This window comes from Lycorma delicatula, chromosome 9, assembly GCF_047948215.1.
Source record: "Lycorma delicatula isolate Av1 chromosome 9, ASM4794821v1, whole genome shotgun sequence".
Taxonomy (NCBI): domain Eukaryota; kingdom Metazoa; phylum Arthropoda; class Insecta; order Hemiptera; family Fulgoridae; genus Lycorma; species Lycorma delicatula.
The window spans coordinates 112750309-112772682 of NC_134463.1; the positions used below are offsets into that span (position 1 = coordinate 112750309).

Consider the following 22374-nt stretch of genomic DNA (forward strand, 5'->3'; position numbering starts at 1 on the left):
TCACTTAAATTTTCAAATACTGCTGGGGCCAATTTTAGAGAGTAAGTTGCTTGGCAAACAATTGAATTGTATGCGAGTTAAAGAGTTCTGGACTAGTAGCAAGGAATTGGCAAAAAGTCATGGGATTTCCAATTCCATAATGTGTGTTGGCAGTTTACACTGGTTTGGTAGTCTTTGACTTTTGTGGTATCATGAGAATGACTGAAGAACTTCCTGATAATATTTATCAGTTCATGATGTAAAACTGAATAATATTGGAACAACTGTCAAGCATCATGCTATGATTTGTCTTCCTTTTAGCCTAGGAAAATTATATTTATTTATTTTTTTAAGGATGTAAAACTGAATCTATTGGAATAGTCCTTGTTTCTGTTTAAACAAATTCTTTAATCTTTTTTCAGATGTGAAATTTTTAGGATTTAGTCTGAGCGAGACAGTTTTATATAGATTTTGAACTTTAATTAGTATTAATTATGATTTTATTTTAAATATATGTAAAAAAAGTATATTTAAATAATTCTGTTTTTCAGATGTTAATCATTGAAATGTTATTATGTGGTTGTTTATGTTAGGAAAGGGAAATTACATGAGAAATTGGAATTTTAGGTTAAAAGTGTTTATTTTAAATGTGAATCTAATTATGTAGGTGTGTTGTTTGTAGAAGATTCTATCTCTTTTTATCACAGTTTTTGAATTGCTGATAATATTTAAAAAAAAGTACTTTTTAATATCAATCTTTAAACGTCATCAATTTGCAGCATTGATCTACAGCCACACTGTAGAACATCACATTAACTATACACATAATGTTTTGTCTGTATTTACTTTAACTCCTTTAGTGAATTTTTTTTCACAGGTTTCAACTGAATGTCCTCTATTTTCTTGACCCAGGGGAGTTTCTTTATTAGTTCATTCCTTCCTTCCTGATTTCTATCAGCATTTCCATAATTTTGCTTTCCCTTCCTCTGCTTTCACATTTCCCGTAAGAGAATATAAGATTTTGAACAATGAAAAATTAAAGCAGAATTATAAACTTGACAAAAGTGTGCACTCGGAAACTGTTTCTAATGAATGGTTTTTGTAAATCTATTTTGTGAAATTAATTTACTAATTAATCTAGTTTATAGTACTCTAGTGTAATTTTTGTAAAGTATGAGCATAATTTTTGTAAAGTATGAACATAATTTTGTTTTCTAATTTATTTTAACAACCACTAAACATAGTTCTTTATATTTGTAAGTTTTAATTGTGCTGTTATTATTTTGACAGGGTTTCGTTAATTCTGGCTATGGTGTAAATGGCATATCTCATGTAAGTGATAAATTTATAAATTATTTTAATTATATTAAATGTCATTGCCGTTATTTTATATACATTTATTTCTATGTTTTGCCTTTGCATTTTCTTCAGTTAATTCTGGGTTTACAGACATTAAGATTAATTTGAAATTTTTGTAGTTAAGCGATTATTTAGGCTAATCTATATGGGAAGTTATACTATTATCTGTGAAGTATGAAGCAATGATATGTCAAAATTACCCTTGTGTGTGATCATGCATTGTTAACTTACACACACACACACACACACACCCGCACCCGCACGCGCGCACACACGCGCACACACGCGCGCGCACACACACATACACACACACACACACACACACACACACACACAAATATATATATATATATATATATATATATATATATATATATATATATATATATATTTGTGTGTAAATGTAATACTATATAATGTAATGTATGTAAACATATTCTTACAAAGGGATGTAATGTAATATTAATTTTAATTAAATAACAATGAAATAAAACAACATTTTTTTCAATTGATAAAAATTTAGTGAAGAGACATTATTACATGAAGTGATTCTGAAAAGTCAGACATTTTTAAGTATAACAGTACAGGCAGTGATAAATAGTCTTCTTAAGGTTTAATTTTGGTGCTAGTTGCATTTCTATTTGCATTTTAGGTTTTGCTTGTTTTGCATGAAATTCATTGTTTGTATTTTTTATTACTATTGTTTTCCTTAATTATACTATTTATTTCAATATTAACTACTCACAATCCCTTGGTAATAATTTAAATTTTACTATTTAGAATTCCTGATTAAAAAAATACAGTTGATTATTGTCATGATTTCAGTTAAGTATGTATGCTTTCAGTTAAGTATGTATGCATTTATTCGTTTGAATTTTTTTATTTTGGTATTAATGTTATAAATACAGGAATAAATTTTCTACAGGTCTTTATGTTTTGGCATGGCTAAAAGCTGTTCTACGTAAAATAAAAGGTTTATAATCAAATAAGTTCTTAGAAATACATTTTTAGAAAAATTGAAATTTAGAAATAGTTCAAGCAGTGTAGAGAAAATTGAATATTCCATATTATAAGGTTATAATCCCACATCTTTTTTCTTATTAATCCCCCGACTTGATATGATAACCTAATTACTGGATACATCATGTTATTAGACATCTGTACATTTATTCTTCTAGAATTTTCTTAAATAGTTAATGGTAGATTCTTAAAAATAGCTCTTTAAAGTCGAAGGAAGTGATGTACCATAAAATTGTTAAAATGATTTTCATTCATTATTTTTTGCTATATTTATTAGATGTGGCATACATCTGGTGAAATTAAAATTTAGAAGTTAACTTTTTACTGTGTTCATAAAATAATTTGCCTTTATACATGTCAATAAAACTAAATTTTGTAGCTCTTGGGGAAAATGGGTCCCTTCCCGACAATGTGAGATTAACAAAGTTTGCTCACGAAAGTATCTAGCTATACAACATTAAACAAAAATAAGTTGCATTAACTTATTCTTGTTCTTCAAACTGCGATCCTTGTGGTCATTTACTTGACTTTTTCTATCGCTTAAAAATTTTCAAAGTTTTCTTTAGAATGACTGTCAGCTACATTGTGTTATTCATAGCATTCTCATGGATCTTATATTATTACCTTTTAAATAGCAAATCTAACTTTTATAATAACCAATTATCACAGGGAATCTTGTTTGGAGAGTGAGGTGCTTGACAAACATGGAAAATAGCCTTTTATAAACCGATTACAGACTAGGTGGGTGGAACGGGGCTAAACTCTTTTCTCTGTTTAGTTAAAAGCAACTCGGGTATAAATTATACAGCCATTCTGTGTATGCTCAAATAATCTGCAAAATTGTGTGTACTGAATGTTTACTTTGCCAATATTACTAGCAATCTCTTTATGACAATCAGCTAGTGATCTTTTTTCTATATCGTACTATCGGCTTAATGTCTTCCTACATATAAGATTCACTTTTTACCAGAGTTTGGCTGTTTTTGAAATATTATATTTCAAATTCTTATATTTCTGTACTACTCATTTAATTATCATTATTTCTGATGCTTGCTGTATTTTAGGTTTCACTGCTTGTTCTTGGTCACTTCTCAAGAAAAAGTAAGCTAAGGTACATATCTCGTTTACTGAATTCACAGAGAAGGCTTATCATTGAGTTTTTGTTCTTTTTAAAAATTTCTTCAGTTTTTTTTTTGATTGTTTACTTATTTTTACTGGCCATAGCACTGCATAGTTTTTCCTTGTCTTTGGTTAATTTAAAAATGTTTTCCAATTCAGTAATAGGTTATCTCTCAAATTAATTTCTTCCCTGTAAATGTTAGGTATTCAGTGTTATTGTTTTAATGGAGTTTTAGTGTGAGAAATTAAATTAAGAGTATATTCAATTAACTGATTCTAGAAAATTACAAAAATTATGTTTAAAGAGATTTATTTTGTTAAACCTTTTGTGATCGGTGGATCGGAAAATTTATAGATCATGATTTACAGATGTTGACAAATTGTAACACATTTATCATGGGTCTTGTAGGGTAGAACTTGTGCATAGCACTTTTTTTTATCGTTAAATTTCTTGTAATAACCCTACCGATTATTACAGCATTCATTTTATTGGTTAAAAATTTTACGAATTTAAATAAAAATTACATGCACCAGTTTATGAGTACTACTAGACTTTAAAACATCGGTGAAAAAAAATGTTAGCATATGAATTTGCAGTTTCAAAAATAATCTGGCATTTGGTATTTTTATTAATTTGTGTTTGATTATCCTGATAATGAATGATATATTTTAAACAGAATTTTTCTTATGTATTAAAAAAATAAAATATACAACACTCTAAATTTATGTAGTCTCTTTACACAGTGTTTGAAGTTTAAAAAGTGGAATATTATTTATGTTAAAAGTAAGAAACAGTTTTACTTTTTATTTACATTCATTATGCATAAATAAACAATAGTTTCATTTGTATAAACAAAATTCAATTATAATAAAAATATATTTAAAAAATGAATAAAAATCCAATATAAAAAAAATTGTTAAATTTAACAAGCATCTAACTTATTTTTGCACCGATATATAATCAGATTTATTTATTTATTTTATTTTTAATAATTAAAAGAAAAACGTGCATATTTTAAAGAAGTATCGTAATGCAAAGAGTTCTTACTACATGCGCACGTGTGTATACATGCATGCATATATGAGAGAGAGAGAGAGAGCCATAAGAGACTTGACTCTTTTATTCATTTGACTGTGAGCTTTGTGCTTAAATATAGATATATATGTATATAATTACATTGTATATTAAATAATAGTTATTAAGATACGGAAATGACTATTTAAAAGAAAACTTTGATAGCAAGGGAGAAATAAGTAAATATGAAAAATGTGTTCTTCCACTTCTTTTTATAGAAATTTTATCTTAATTTTAAATTCAAGGTATTATAATTACATTCCTAGTACAAGAATATAATGATGTGAGTTTTACTGATGTTCTGTAATAGATTAATTCTATTAAGAACTTTCATTAGATTAGAATAGAAATGCTTACAAAAATGTGTAAATTTGCTTTTTATTTACTAGAAAGTTATAATGAATAGTTGACTAAATAGTCAGCTACAAAACCACTTCATAAACAATTAACATGCAGATAAGTAAATATAATTAACCGTCCTTTAAGTAAACTAGAGAAATTTCCTTGACAATTTTGTAAAAAAAAAGAAGTATAGTCTTTAAACTGTGCAGAAGTGTATGACTGAATTAATGAAGTACAACAAAATTTTTCATTTAAAATAGTTTAGGGAATCTGAGGATTGCTACTTATGTGCTGTTTAGGATGCTATTCTTGTTAACATTTTACCACTTGTAATTTTAAACTTCATTGCTTAATTTTATATTTGCTTTTCAAATTAATACTTCTTTTAGCATTAATGATAAGTAAGATATTAGTGATTTCTGAAGTTCTTATATAATATTATCTATTTTGTATGTACTATGTTACATTTAAATGGTGGTATTTAGCCACAGATGTTTCATCACACTAGATGTAACAGTTGTTAATAAGCGATTGTCTATTTTTTCTGTTTAATTGTTAACATGAGCTGTACTCCATGGTAGATCTGTTATTATTTTCTTATCAATGGATAATTTTTCAGCTTTATTTAAGCTAAATACTGATTGATTTACCTTAATGAAATGGATATTATAAAATGCTTATAATGTTAGAAACATAAAGACTTAGTTTTATTCTTAAATATTTGACAGATTAAAATTTCTTATTGAAGGGGAATATTTTATGTAAATGAAAACAGTCTGTTACAGCCTGTATAATATATGCATGCTGCAGTTACTTAACTGTTTTTTTTAAAACAGTCATATAGTTTAGATTGATTTCTTAAAACAAGATTGATACTAATAAATGGAACCCAATGCTGAAACTGTGTCTTTTTAAAGAAGCAATTATATTTATTGCTTCAGAATTTGTATTGTTAGTGTTGGAAAGTCTCATTTAGTTGCTTTTTAGATTGTTTCATACTCTACACATTTTTGTAGATTTATGTATATCATGCTGTCTTGCTTTGTTTTTGTTTGCTTAAATACTGTTATTTGTTACGTTATAAATTGAAGTTCTCTATTGCAGATATATCTTTATTTAATAAATAGAAAGTATGTTTCTTTAATATTCCTAAGTAATTAAAAATTGTCCCTTTCTTTGTTTAATGATTGAAGTTTAGAATTATATGATACATATGAGTTCAACAGTTTTCTTGCTTCATATACTGCTACTAGTTTAGCTGAAAAATTTAACAGTAAGTTTCAATGGCGCTTTAATTTGCGTGAAAAAAAAATTTATTGTAATATATGTTTTAGCTGAATGCAAGTTGGAATCTGTAACATGCTGCATCCTTAGCGAACAAAAATCTAATCTCGTGAAAGATTGTGAACAAAATGGATGCTAGCTGCCTTGAAGAGGCCTTGAGTTATTCCTTTATTAGAGTATTTGTCTCATGCGGTGGTTTCTTCAAGGTTAGAATCATCCTTTTTCACCATTTACCCTTTTTCTTATCCTTGTATATGTAATCACTTCCTCTTGGTTTCGGGTTCTGTGTTTCTGTAAGACTATGTTAAGGATATCATGTCCTTAAATCATTGAATCATCAATATGGTATGGTGGTCTGCTTGTAGACCACCATATCATATCATAAACCACATTTATATTAAACCTATAAAATTATTTTTATTTTTTTTTTGTCTTCAGTCATTTGACTGGTTTGATGCAGCTCTCCAAGATTCCCTATCTAGTGCTAGTCGTTTCATTTCAGTATACCCTCTACATCCTACATCCCTAACAATTTGTTTTACATATTCCAAACGTGACCTGCCTACACAATTTTTCCCCTCTACTTGTCCCTCCAACATTAAAGCGACTATTCCAGGACGCCTTAGTATGTGGCCTATAAGTCTGTCTCTTCTTTTAACTATATTTTTCCAAATGCTTCTTTCTTCATCTATTTGCCGCAATACCTTTCATTTGTCACTTTATCCACCCATCTGATTTTTAACATTCTCCTATAGCACTGCATTTCAAAAGCTTCCAATCTTTTCTTCTCAGTTACTCCGATTGTCCAAGTTTCACTTCCATATAAAGCGACACTCCAAACATACACTTTCAAAAATCTTTTCCTGGCATTTAAATTAATTTTTGATGTCAACAAATTATATTTCTTACCAAAGGCTCGTTTAGCTTGTGCTATTCGGCATTTTATATCGCTCCTGCTTCGTCCATCTTTAGTAATTCTACTTCCTCCGTAATCTTTTCTCCTCCTATTTTCACATTCAGCGGTCCATCTTTGTTATTTCTACTACATTTCATTACTTTTGTTTTGTTCTTGTTTATTTTCATGCGATAGTTCTTGCGTAGGACTTCATCTATGCCGTTCATTGTTTCTTCTAAATCCTTTTTACTCTCGGCTAGAATTACTATATCATCAGCAAATCGTAGCATCTTTATCTTTTCACCTTGTACTGTTACTCCGAATCTAAATTGTTCTTTAACATCATTAACTGCTAGTTCCATGTAAAGATTAAAAAGTAACGGAGATAGGGAACATCCTTGCCAGACTCCCTTTCTTATTATGGCTTCTTTCTTATGTTCTTCAATTGTTACTATTGCTGTTTGGTTCCTGTATATGTTAGCAATTGTTCTTCTATCTCTGTATTTGAACCCTAATTTTTTTTAAATGCTGGAACATTTTATTCCAGTCTACGTTATCGAATGCCTTTTCTAGGTCTATAAACGCCAAGTATGTCGGTTTGTTTTTCTTTAATCTTCCTTCTACTATTTATCTGAAGCCTAAAATTGCTTCCCTTGTCCCTATACTTTTCCTGAAACCAAATTGGTCTTCTCCTAACACTTCCTCCACTCTCCTCTCAATTCTTCTGTATAGAGTTCTAGTTAAGATTTTTGATGCATGACTAGTTAAACTAATTGTTCTGTATTCTTCACATTTATATCCTATAAAATTATAGGAACGTAAAATAGAACTAAAAAAACGTTAATAAAACGTTTATTAAGTTTGTCAATCTCTCAGTCATTTGTATCGTTAGAGAAACAATTTAATCACAGCCAGTTTTGCTTCTCATTCTACAATGTTCCAAGAGATAACCTGGCTTTGCAAACATGGCAAATCTATTTCATAAGCTTTCTTAATTTTTTACTTATGTAAAGCAAACAGAAGCCTCTTTTGGCTAGTATTAAAGCAAGTAGCAGGTTTCATTTCCATGTACCGCTTCAAGCCAGTAGGAAAAAACGTTTTGGGTCATATTTCAGCTGGTGGTTAGAGACCAAAGCAATTGATAAATTATGTGAAAAAAACACCAGCTTTTAATCTTACTTTTATTATCAGCGTGAATAATTTGACTGTTTACTCCAGCAGCGTTTAGAATAATGAAATAAATTACAGTGCTTAATGGCTCTGGGTACATCATAGCAGGCATACATTTGATCTAAGTGTCCATTCCAACTTAGTATCATTACATTCCATTTAGTTTTGCTATAAAACAACAATAGCTGTTGTTTTTTCTTCTAGCCCTATTTTTTAACATGTCATCATTATTAGACTGGAGAGTAGATAAGCACTTTCCCTTCTGTTATTGTAATGTTAATTGTTATTATATTATTTATAACATAAAATGAAAAATTATTTATTTTTCTGAAATAATTATAAAAATCATATATTAAAATTCAAGTAAATATTAAGTTAAAAAACCTATGATTTAAATAGTGGGAGTCGACCAGATCCAGAACAGTCTTGCTAAGTACAATGAACATAACAAGAGTGTGACTAAAGAGCACATGGTTCAAGGCCAACCAATAGGGGAGTTCAGAGCTGTCACCCACATAAATTTAAAAAAAATATAAAATCTCTTAAGATCTCAGATTGTCCACAACTAACAAAGGATAAAAAAGTAAACTTACGTATCGGATCGCAAACTAACTTCTTTTGATAGAGGCCTTTTTTATTCAAGAATATAATTGTTTAATACTTTCCAAATGGCACTTTAAGTATCAGTAGTATTAATTTAAAGCTGTCCTAAAAAATTATTTACATTCAAAAAGTGTGTACTCTGTAGATAATTATTTAATGGCAGAATTGCATATTTGTTTTTCTTGTTTTTACCATTGTAACTTACATATATGATAAAGCTGCCTATTCATTGAATTTTTGCTGAAAATTATGAAAACCACACGGTGCTAAAAAAAATAATTTTTTTCAGGATTTTTATGTATGTGGGTTGCTTTTCTTAGTTCTTTAAAAACTACATTTTTTTCTTATATATTTATATCAATATAGCTTGCTGAGGACTTCTATTATAAATAGATTAATTAATTCTTATTTAAATAATGATGTGTATGTGTTGTTATGTTGTAGTGAATTGAAAAAATATGTTATAAATTTTTATTGTAAATGCTAGCTTTAGAATTGGTTTTGTTTGGGTGAAATGCTGTGACACCTTCAAGTTGTACTGCACATGCAATTTATTTTTATGTTAACAGTAATGCATCGTTATTTGGATTCCTGTCTTTTTTATTATTTGTTAAGATTACATGTGACTGATATAACCTACTTTAACAAAATTTAGAGAATAAACTTATTTTAGTTTTCCTTGCTCATACGCTTTACAAAAATTAGTAATAGGACAACAAATTAAATAAACCTGTTTCTCTTGTTGTAAAAGCACATTTTTTTAATTAACACTATATTTTAGCAAAAAATTCAAACAATGAAATTTGAAACTAATAGAATTTTATATAACTTTCACAGAATACTTTTTGCACTTTTGAACTGGGTTCATTCCTTCGTTTTTCAGGAACAGTTATTTGTAATTTTTGTGCTTAAGTTTGAGTTTTCATAGAGGATTTTAGTGGATAAAAATGTAAGTGTATAAACTTTAAAACAATTATCTTATAAAACTTGGAAAAACTGTGCTTTTGAAGACAAAAAAAAAATACCTCCCTTAATAGGCACAGTATTCAATCGGTTTAAAGTGGTTGTTAGTCCTCTAAATATTACTTAAAATTTTTATCTTAAACAATTTTTGATATGACCAATCCTTACAGCAAAGGATGATCAAAATGTTGCTTCAGCATGCTGAAAGGGATTTTTTTCTACACTATTTTACATTATTTGACAGTTCTTTATTAAGCTAGTCTTTATGGATGGTCAGATCTTTGGAAATAATTTAATATTATATTTTTTGATGTCAATATTTCTTTCTCTCTTTCCTTGTATGATAATCTTAATTTCGGACAACTTAATTTCGTTTTTTAGGCTAAATAATGTTTGTATAAAACAGTTGCACGTATGTACAAACATAAAACTCAATAAATTATATGTTGATACAAACATCATCTCCTTAAATTTTTTCATGTTTAAAGATCTTTAATGGCATTTTTATGAATTTTATAAAGTCTTCTAAATTATTTATACTTTTTGAGATTCCATTAAGAACTCATGTTGAAAATAAGAAAAATTGTGCAAATTCAAAAAAAATTTGGTAAATGCTGTTTTTAAATCCTGTTTTTTGATTATACAATTTTTTAACACTATAATTTCAACTTAACAATTTATTATATGTAATGCTTTAATACAATGTATATGTGGCTATGTCCTCATTGAATATTACATAACCAGAACCACATAAAAGGAGGCGTTGGCATATTTGTAAGTCAAGAGCTGTTGAACATAATAGAGAGTCACAACTCAAAAACCCTTGGTATTGAGCCTACCTGTGAGGTTGTACCGTAAAACTAATCATTAATAAGAGTGGCATTTTCATCGTTGAAATTTACAAATCACAAGGTAGCTGAAGGAATCCAAGATGTAATCACAGAAGTTCTTGAAAGCTTGCCTGTATGGAAGAAAAAAATTATTGTGATGGGGGATATCAACATGGACTACCTTGAGCCCAGCTCAAACATCACCAGGCTTGACTTACCACCCACACAAATCACTCTACATAACAGAACTTCTATAGATATGAACTGCACCGATCATTCTATAGCTGAACACTTAAGTAATTTTTACTTACATCTCAGATTTGCAGGACAAATCCACTCCATAGATATTGGAAGGAATGATATCTCTTCAAGAAACAATTGTGGGATAATGTCTACAGTTCATCATGTGTAGAAATTGTTTACAATATCTTCTTAGAAATCTTCACATATAACCTAGATATTGTATACGCTTTAAAAAAAAACTGTTTCTAGAAAATGAAAACCCCTCTTCATTTTGATAATGAAATAAAATTGTAGAAGGAACATTTTTTGCAAGCTCAACAAAGGTACCTTTTCATTGCATCACAAGAGGACAAAGTGAAAGAATTCCTGAAGTAAAAAAATATGACCTCTACTTAAAGAGCTTAAGAAAGAAAGCAACAACCAAAATGATAAATAATGCTCAAAATAAGACCAAAGCAATGTGGAAAATTGTAAACTAAGAAAGAAACCACAACATTGCCAAAGATTATTCTCTTCAGCTGGAATAAAATGGAACAAACACTGAAAACCCTGTTTTAATTGTTGAATAATTTAACAACTGCTTTGTAAATATAGCCTCTCTTAATCTCTCTTTCCGTTTGGCCTTTGGAACCACCATAAGGCATTTTTTCAAAGGATGAAGGAGGATAATATGTATGAGTGTAAATGAAATATAGTCTTGATCATCTCCGGTCGACCATTCCTGAGATGTATGGTAAATTGAAATCCAACCACCAAAGAACACCGGTATCCACGATCTAGTATTCAAATCCATGTAAAAAGACTTTACTCGGATTTGAATGCTGGAACTCTCGACTTCCAAACCAGCTGATTTGGGAAGACGTGTTCACCACTAGACCAACCCGGTGGGTTAAAGTCATGGAAAGTTGAATAAATTTATCTCCACCTAAATAGGTGCTTAGGAAAGCCCTGAACTTTTCTTATGAAAGCTCAAAAACAAGTTTTTCTTTAATATCAGTTTATTTTCAAACCAGATATTAAAAATCATACTAGTGGATGTATTTTTATTTACAACAATTAAATATTATTGAATTGTATTAAGAAAAAATTAATGTAAATGAAAAATTGGTTACTGTAACCTTAGTTTTAATAGTTTAATTTTTCTGGGCCTATTTGACAGGACTTGTAGAGCCAAACATCCTTCACGCCTTTCTTTTTCTGATTAGCCTCCAGAACCACTGTAAGGTATTACTTCAGAGGATGAATGAGGATTATATGTATGAATGTAAAAGAAGTATAGTCTTGTACAGTCTCAGGTCGACCGTTCCGCAGATGTGTGGTTAATTGAAACCCAACCACCAAAGAACACTGGTATTCATGATCTAGTATTCAAATCAAATGTTATAGTAACTGTCTTTACTAGGATTTAAACCTTATAACTTTTGACCTCGAAATCAGCTGATTTGCAACGATGAGTTAACCACTAGACCATCCCAACCCCATAACAGAAGACACCCACCTTGTGACATTACTGGCCGCCACACCACCCCTCGCCCACTACATTATCTTATATTTTATTAAGAAATTGTAGGTTATCATTCGTATAAAGTATATGTATATCCATAAAATTAAAAATTGCACTGCAGTAATTTAAATAACTTTATTAACTTTTTATTTATTATTGTATTAAGTTATTGATATTATTGGCATGTATTGATAAAACAAATTTTAGTTAATTTTTTTTTTGTGTTCTGTGTGCACATGCTCATGTGTATATGTGTGTGTGTGCACGCATGCGTGCATATTGTGTGTTAAATTTTTTAATTCTACCGATCAAATTTTAGAAGAAAAAAATTTTAAAAAATTGCCCTTTAAGAAGTATGTTAAAATACCTTCTAACACATTTAATACAATTACAGTACAGTAAGCTTATAAAAGATGAACTTCTTGATTGTTAAATTTGTCTTGTGGTAGCTGCAATACGTATGTATCCCTCAGGATTATGGAATTTCCTATTATCATAAAGCTGTACTTGGTTCATTTCTTTTTGAAAATATTTTATTCTTTTAATACTAGATATATGTTGTAAAACTACTTAGTACATTTAACAGGTTGACTGCAACACCCAAATCTGCAATGCTATAACATTTTCTTTTCTTTTCTGTGTATATGTTTTCTATACAAAATTTCATTCTATCATAAATTTTATAAAAAAGTGTAATTATAATTAAAAAAAAGTGTTATTTTTATAATAAAAAAGTGTAATTATAATAAAAGAAGCGAGACATAAAATTGATAACCTCAAAAAATGATAAATACAATGAATTAGGAATAATTGATGTCTTATAATTTACAATACACTGTTTTGTTTACAAGAATGAAGTAAGGAAAAAACTATTTCACTTCACATCTGAAATTATTTAGATTTATATGGTTTACAACACACGTGGAAAAAATTTGCATCCAATATTTCTATATACTCACCTTTTTGTTTTACCTTGTAATAACAAATTCAAAAGGAATCTTATAATACAATATTTCTAATGAATGTAGCAGTTTTTAAAAATATTTAAGGGGGATCTATGTACATCTCTTTAAAACAATCTATTTACAAGTTCTTTTTATCTGATTATTTCAACGTAATAGTGTTGTAGAAAAAACACAGCCCACACACATATGCGTAGTACATTCCTGATACTGGAATGTACTATGTTCTGGGCCTTAACTTGAGTTACATTTCTTTGCCACAAGTTAAAACTTTTTTTATAATATCATTTACATCTAGTCTCTTTACTGATTTATCAGTACATTTTCTTCATGAATGTGGTCCAAATAATGATAATACTATTTATTCTTTAAATTTTTTTATTGTCTTTTTTATGACAATGTAATGAATACATAATGCTTTTACAGTACTGGTTGTGATTAAAAGATCAAAAACTATTTTCTAGTACTGCTTGACTGATCTTCTAAGTGGGCTACTGCATGACATCATTTGATCTGATAGGTCTGTAACATTTCTCTTTATTAAAATATATCACTGCTGCAAGCTTTGTAATTTGTTTTTGTCAAATTTGATTTGTGACCATTTTATCGGTTACGTGAGGAAATTTCTTGAACTATATGATTACGAGGATATCTATTTTACCTTACCGCTTGAGAATTATAACATTGTTTTCATTTTTCTCTGCAACACAGTCATCCAATATCAGTTTCCATTCTGTGACATCTGGTGGATTAGATTTTTTATTTATTCTTATCGTGTCAGCTAAATGTGTTCTACGATTTAATAGATGTTTAGCAAATTGAACACTTCAGTATCAATTGTTGGTATGTAGAATTTGATCATAACCAAGATAAGATTCCGCTAGTATTAGAATTACTTTTTCAAAACTGTCTTTGACATTTTTTTTTTACTTCAATATACTTTATATTGAAGTAAAATGAAGTAAATCCTTAACACAAAATTTAAAAACTTTTATGCTATAAATATAGCATTTGCTTTTTAAATATTATCTGAAGAAAATTCAACTTAAAAATAGTACCATGCTTTCATTTATAAACACTGATTTCTAGAACTATATCATTCTATAATTTGCTAAAATAGCATCAATCACCTCTTGTACATTATAAAGCCTGTCATCAGCTCGAGCTGTTTTGCATAGTGGAGCATACCAAGTAGTATTTCACACCTATTCTTTCTCATTTACTTTCATGTAGGTGGTTAATATAATTCACCATTGCTCCAATAATGAGATGAAGAAAAGGAATTTGAATCATCCATGTACATTATAACTGCTTAAAATTTTCATTTCATGAATATTTTTGTTAAATCATATTTATTAATGTGAGCATATGTGTAATATATATTTCACATTATTTTCCTGCAAAACATATCTATAAAGCTTTCAAAAAAAAAACATATTGAAGAGTAATTTAGTTAAATTACTATGCATCATAAAAATATACTTTCTTAAAAATTATAAAAAAATTGAAAAAATTACAGTTTGTTTAATAGAATAAAACTTAGTCATTAATCAGAAATATACCTTTAAAAACTATTTCGTCTTAAAAAAAGATCTGCAATCTCTACTTGCTGTAATGTTGATTTTTGTTTATGAGCGCAAGACCATATAATTGTTTTAATCAAAGAATCTGTATAGAATTACATACTTTTTATCCCTCCAACCATTCATAATGATGTAGTCATTAATGAGGTTTTTCATTTGGCAACCTTGACAATCCTAGCAATAAGTCATTATATCATATTCTTGCCTACCAGTAAATGTGTTTTCTTCACTATTTTCAGATGTTAATTTTAAAATTAGTTTAATACAGACCTAAGTTTACATATGTTTTGTGGCTAAACAAATTACAAAAAAGTTAGTTTAAAACTCAAAAGAACAAAGATTGATAAAAATACAATTCCTGTTGAAGCAAAACTTTATTAAACTTTATTTGAAATATTGCCAGGCTCGATGTTGGAGTGGTAGATTCCCAGCCTTTAATCTGGAGGGTCTGGGTTCAAATTTCAGTCAGGCATAATATTTTTCATACGCTACAAAATCCCATTTCCACCTCTCATGTACAATTTCAAGCTTATGTGGTGAGTTAGTCAAGCAAAATAAAAAAAATTAATATACAAGAATAATATTATTTTAGATTTTTTAAGAAGCATTTTTTTTAAATTGCCTAATATGGATATGTAAACAGTTCGAGTAGTTGGACCTCATGAAAATCGGCATCCCACTGTTTGAATGATCATGATTTGCTCTATGACAGTATGATGTTTTTTCGTGCACTAGAAACAACAGTTTGAAATCACTATTGGACTGAGACATCAAAATGGGCCTCATAGCCAGCTACAAATATTACTTAAGATCCAGTATCAAATCTCAAAGCAGTCAACCTGTTAAATGTGTTTTTACATTGTTCCTGAAAGTCAAAAAGTTTGAGTTTCTCTATTGTATAATTTTGTGAATAAAGACCATTAATTAAACTATTTCAATTATAAAAATTAAAAACTTAATTTTTGGATATTATTTTTTTAAAAAGATAATTTCGATTTTATGAAATGAAGTTTTGTCAATAGGAATTCTAATCTGCCATTGACTCGTTGGACAGATGTCCGTGTTTAAAATAGACTTCTCGTAGATGTCTGGTTTTGGAAGAAACAGGAACATAAATTGTTAAAAATCACACCTTTCTGTCTTTTTCTGAAAGAAAACAATAAAACCCCAGAAAATAGTCCGAAAAATACTATAGCCTTTGATATTCAGCTACTTTTTAAAGATCAAAATTGTTAATTTATTTTTATTACAGTAATAATAGAAATATTTAAATGAATGAATATTTTCATTTAATTCATAAAAAATAAATCAGAAATTGATCAAACTATTTTTATTATTTAGAAAAAAGAAATTGAAATTTTTTAATAATGAACGGGTATTTTATGTTTTTTTCTTAGACAACTGTATATTTCTTACAAGTTAACAAATCTCGAGATGTATAAAAATTAGGTATCCTTAAAATAAGAAAGTCATAAATCACATTGATTTTTTACCAGGTAAATGTTATTCTGTAATATTTAATATAATCATGCTTATATTGGGTGAGCATTTAAAAATTGATACTCTATAACAATTAATCAATTATCTAGCAGATTGTGCTCTGATATGCACATTCTATAAACAGTAATTCTTGATTTTTTTTTTATAAAAACATCAATAATTTTGTTTATTAATATTTAAAAATTAAAATAAATTCAGAAAATATCTAATAGAATGGCAATGCTATATGAGTTTTATAATTATTATAGCATTTCAAGCTAATTCTGAATTATTTCAAAATTTTTGCAAGATAATATATACTGTCAGTATATTTCAAATGATAAAAAAGATTGCTAATCAATTTTTATATATTCCAATAAAAAAAATGTATTAATTGATGGCCATATAATAATATTTCACCTATAATATTTTTATTTGTACATGAAAAACATTTTTGTTAATACAGAAAATATAATTTAAATCTTATTTTATAGATTTGTTAATTTTTTAATATATATTATTATTATATTATTTAACTGTAAGTAAAAAGAAGGCAATACATGTTATTTTGTTGATATGCAAACATTGTTGTAATTGTATAATAATACTTATTAGTTAGAAATATATTACTGCTAAACCTGTATACATTTATAATGTATACAAAAATACAAATTATCAAGTGTGTGCTATATAAGTTTATATATATTAATATTATAGAATTAGAAAGAAATAATAGTTATCGTAGTAAAACCTTAGTATGATTAAAATGAAAAATTTTTAAAAAGTAACGTAGAGTGTCAGTAATATGAAACAAAAAACTTAAATAATGTTACTTAAACGAGTTATTTGTGAAGAAAATTCTTGTATTTTATCACTTTCCAGACATAATAACCCTTACTGCATAACTTTTTTATTTGTGATGAAAAAACTTATATTACACGCAGAATGCATCCTAAATAATAGAAAAATTATTTATCAAATGTTTCCCCACGTTGCTTTACTTCCATGTCCCAAAAATTGGTTTGGATCTAAGCGGGACATGTATCACAAAAGAGGAGACAGTATGATGTTTGATCCAGTCTCACATCTCTTGGTGGTGCTATAGCAGCTGGACCTTTTTGTTGTTTAGTCGTATCTGTTCTTCAACTTCATTTCTTGTCTGACCTTTTGATGGAGTGATGGGTTCCCCGTACTTGCATAAGGCTACTCCGATTTCTGTGAGAAACTGAGCAAGCCTTAATTTAGTTTTTTCACCTCCTTCCAAACAACCCCTTTTATACAGCAACCAGGAATTTACAATTACCAAGCCTAGTAAATGGTAAAACAACCTAAAATACCATTTTTTGCTTCTTAAACTATTCCTATACCTATCATGCTGTTTGATAAGTCAACTCCTCCCATATGTTTATTGTATATAGTAACTATTTGGGGACATTCGACATTAATTGTTTTGCGTTCTTTTCTATCATACCTTTTTACTGATGTATTAGGTTCTTCTACAAATTTTGAGGCCAAGATACTGCTGATATCTCTACTACTTCAATTGAAGTAGTGCACTTTTCAGAGTACCCACAAGGCATTTTGCTCATATACAATTCATTACAAAGTTTAATGCCGAGAAATCGATTTCTGCAAAAGGTACTCGGACCATGAATCTGCCTCTTTGCCAGTTCCACAAGAAGAGGAAGAGTTATGTAATAATTATCAAAATATAGCTTATAGTGATAGTTCTCGAAATCATTCGAGAATCTTACAATTATATTTGCACTTGGTCCTAAGTCTCATTCTACTTTGTTTGCAAAGCCCCTTATTCCAGCAAGAATGAATATTTTGTATCCCCATCTATGTGGCTTTGCAGGCATAAACTGTTTTAGAAAACAGTTTCCAGTTCATCATCACTATTTAATGATATTGCCAAAGGTATGTTTACCATGGCAGTAATGTCATCTGGCAGAAATTTAATATTTTATAACAAAGCTGTTCAAGAAATATAATAAATGAAATTTATAAAATTCAAAAAGCAAAGATTATGAATAAATTTCAGAATGACAGCAGAAAACATGCTGTAAATGTAAATATAAATGCATACAGTTTTGTAAGCGATCAAACATAACCTCAACTAAAATTCAAGTATGTACTACACAGTGGATCTTATGAGATACAAATACTTTTTCAGAAAATATTTGATGATAAACTAAAATAATTATGAAAACAAATGGTTCACATTAATTTTAAGAACATATCAAATATTACCTATATTTTTTAATATCTTGGCTGGCCTAGTTTATAGGAAGTAGTTCTGGTGCCACAGTGCACAAGGGAAAACCTGTCTGTCAGACCGTAACAAATTATAACTGTTTTTAATTTTTAAAGCATGTTTTTATATGTATATATAGTTAAAATTTAATACTAACCTCAAATAAAAAAAAGTGAGTGCACTAGTGCTACTCCTCGCCTCATAATGATGCACATATCATTTATGTGTTGTCAGTATCATTGGCATTACTCTCCCAATTAATATCTTCTAATTAAATTAAATTCATTGTTAATGTTAATGTACATATACGTTTTCTAAGTAATCAAAAATAATAAAATTATAGTACAAAATTAGCACTAGTCCTTTTATTCCAAAATCTGATTTTACTGTCAGTGATGTTTAGTAAAATACGGTAAGCACATAAACTTTTTAATTCATTATTACACATTGTAGATATAAGTTTTACATTTGTGCTATAGTTCATCCCCAAACATTTGCAGTATCTACATACCAATGCGCATATCATCATTAAATTTTCCAATTTTGTTGATTTCTTACTGAAATGGCTTCTAACATATGCTTCTTGACATCCTGTTCATTTGGAATATTTTGTTCAGCAACGGCTTTCCATATTTATCTTAGTCGACTATGTTGAGCATCTGTAAAACTAGCTGCTCCCTGATTGTCATAATCTGAATTTTACTGTTACGAAAATGGTTATAAATAAATGGTTAGAAAAAGGTTCTCCTTGATCTCATATTAATTCAGTAGCCATTGGCAGATTTCAAGAGACAAGCATCATTTCTTTGGTTCCTTGAGAGAAGGAGCAGAACCCAACAAGTTGACACTTAGCTGTACCCATGAATGATCATCATGATTTGATTTTTTTGCATACTGCCATAATGATCTCAAGTTAAGCAGCAATTTCATCAGTGATGAAGCAATTGTCAGTCATCAAATGGTAACAAATTGCAACAATGTTCTCGTTTGTCAGACACCTTCTTGATGATGGCACTCATTTTCAATCTTCTCTCATCTTTCAGAGAATGTTTTATGCCATAAAAAACACACAGTTTCTGACTATGTGTAATTAAGTGTTATTTTTTACTCAAATTGGAAGTATGTGTGATTATTGAGGATTAAAAAAAGTAATTTCACTGTTATCATTAATAAAAATTAAAAGTTTTTAAGGTTTTCTTTAAAGTTTATTTTCAAATCAGGTCACACTTTTTTATCATATTTAGATATTTATCATTCAGATTACTGATACTCTACCACAAAATGTTATATTCATATGTATGAATTGCTATTTTTGTGAATTGTTAATTTTTTATTGTAATTCAAATTAGAGAATATTTACTAATCTGATATTTTATAATTAAAGGACCAAGTCACAATTTGAAAAAATAAAAAGAAATTAACAAAATATTATTTTAAATGTTAATGCAACACAATTATATCTTTTTTTATTTTTTCATTATCTCAACTTTTATAGATATGGTCTATTTCACCTTGTTCATGTAGTTAATTTTTAAATGCATTGTGTTTCTTTTTCCTGAACTGTTAATAAAGTCTAGGAATCACGATCAAGACTATTAAGTTTATATTTTTCTAAATTTTTCAGTCATGAATTTCAATCTACTAAGGAATGAATATTGAATTAATAAAGATTTTGACAAATTTAAACAAAAATTTATTTTGGAAATAAATAAAGTACCAATTTAATAGTTATTTTAAAATGTTAATATATTTGTAATTTATTAGAAATATATATTTCATATTTAAATATGGTACTTATGAAGTATATTATTTAATTCTGGCACTGTATGTTATTGAATATAATTAATATATATACATACAGACTGCCATATTTAAAACCAGCTCAAACTTGATATATAAAACCTGCAAAAATGTTAGTGGATGTTTAATTGAGCATATAAGTGTGTGTATATGCAATTCTTTATGTATATTTAGTTATATCAAAACATCAAGTACAATGATTCAATCAATTTTCTTGGAGCAATACAAAGATTACATTATATCAACTATAATAATAATTTCCATCAATTGTTCTTAATTTAAAAATATAATTTCATATATGTATATTTTCTTACCTTAAAAAGATAATTTCCTATATATATATATATATATATATTCTTAACTAAATATTTGAAAATTTCTACATCAGTAATTAAGAAAGAACCGAAAAATATAAAACTTCTGTATTAAAAACTGTAGTGTATGTAAAATCTAAAGTCCGGTCCTCCCTACAAGCTGCCTCTACTTGCCTCCTATAACTCACCATGTGGAACATGTGCTACTACTGATTGCCACAAAAGTAAGACCTCCAAAATGATAGACATTAATAAACATGTTGAAACATTTTGAAAATATCAAAATAATTTTCTCAACTTGTTGGTTGTTTGGTTAGGAAATTTTAGAAATATGATTATGATCAACTTTCAAACCTCCACATTTCATTCATTTTTTACAATGCCAGAACCATTTTTTGTAACCTTTGCCCCTTAATTGCAATGAAGTGTTTTTAATGCATTCTAGTCTCTTTTGACTACGCATAAGCTTGCAATTAACAGTTTATTTTTCTGATGTTTCGTTTTTCTTTCTTCCCAATATTTTTTTCATTCTAGTGTATCTGATTTCTTTCTTCACTTCATTTTAAAATTGGATTCAATGCTTTCTCTTCAACTTTAGGTTCTTTATTCCTTTATCATACCTTTATAATGGGGATATGAATTATTTTAATAAAAACGATTATTATTCTGTAATAATTTTACTTTAAGGAAAAAGAAAATAATGAAAATATAAGACACATTGTAATTCCATGAATGATGTTAGAAATCAATTTAAACAAGAATTGTGATATACTGTTTACGCAAATATATTGTTAGCTTGTTTCTTGAAATTTCCTTAAATTCTCTTAATTTTTAATTTTATCAATTCTCTAATCATAAACATATTTTAGAAGACTAATGGAATTTACTTTTCTAAATGAAAAGTAATTGGGAAGTTGTTTTGATTATAGAAAACAACTTTTTATGTCTTACTTTTTTAACTTGTTTAAATTTAAAAAAAAGCTACATATATTTATTAAAGTGTTATTAAATAGCTACTAATATTTTACTATGCACTTTCTTCTTCATGTTAATCCTTTATTCCAGGTCATGGATTAGGTGTTGAATTACGTATCTCCCCATTTTAATGTCTCCTGCTTCCATTCCTCCTTGTTACTCACCACTTCACATTTCTTGCATACATCCTGTGCATCTTAATTATCCATCATCTCCAGAGTTTTTTTTTTGCTCGTATTCTTGCCACCATTATTCCTACAGTCTTATCATTTTCTCCGATCACTTCAAATTATTTGCTTCTACAGATTCTCTTTTTCCATCTTTTCCATACTAGTAATTCCCTAATTTTCTCAGCTTGTTTTTCCCATCACATTCCCTCATATCGTGTCCTTTTGTAATTGATCTTACTTTCTCTTGTTTTATATGTTTTTCTTAATGTATGTATTGTACAACCCAAATAACAACCTCTCTTTCTGTTTCTCTAAGCATTTATCATTCCATAATTATTTTTAAAAAGATTGTTAGTTTTACCAAAAAATCTTATTACATTTCATTATATACATTCCCCTTAAATCAAATCTATCATTTTTATTGTTATTATTATTATTCCTCATATAT

The 22374-nt window shown here is 28.2% G+C and overlaps 1 long non-coding RNA gene across 1 annotated transcript in view; it reads left to right on the top strand.

Moving 5' to 3' along the window:
- Positions 1–22374, top strand: part of LOC142330021 (uncharacterized) — a 73636-nt gene that overhangs the window by 23501 nt on the left and 27761 nt on the right. Inside the window, exon 2 of the long non-coding RNA XR_012757649.1 lies at positions 1270–1311. This is a non-coding gene — a long non-coding RNA (uncharacterized LOC142330021). The remainder of the gene's footprint in view (positions 1–1269; positions 1312–22374) is intronic.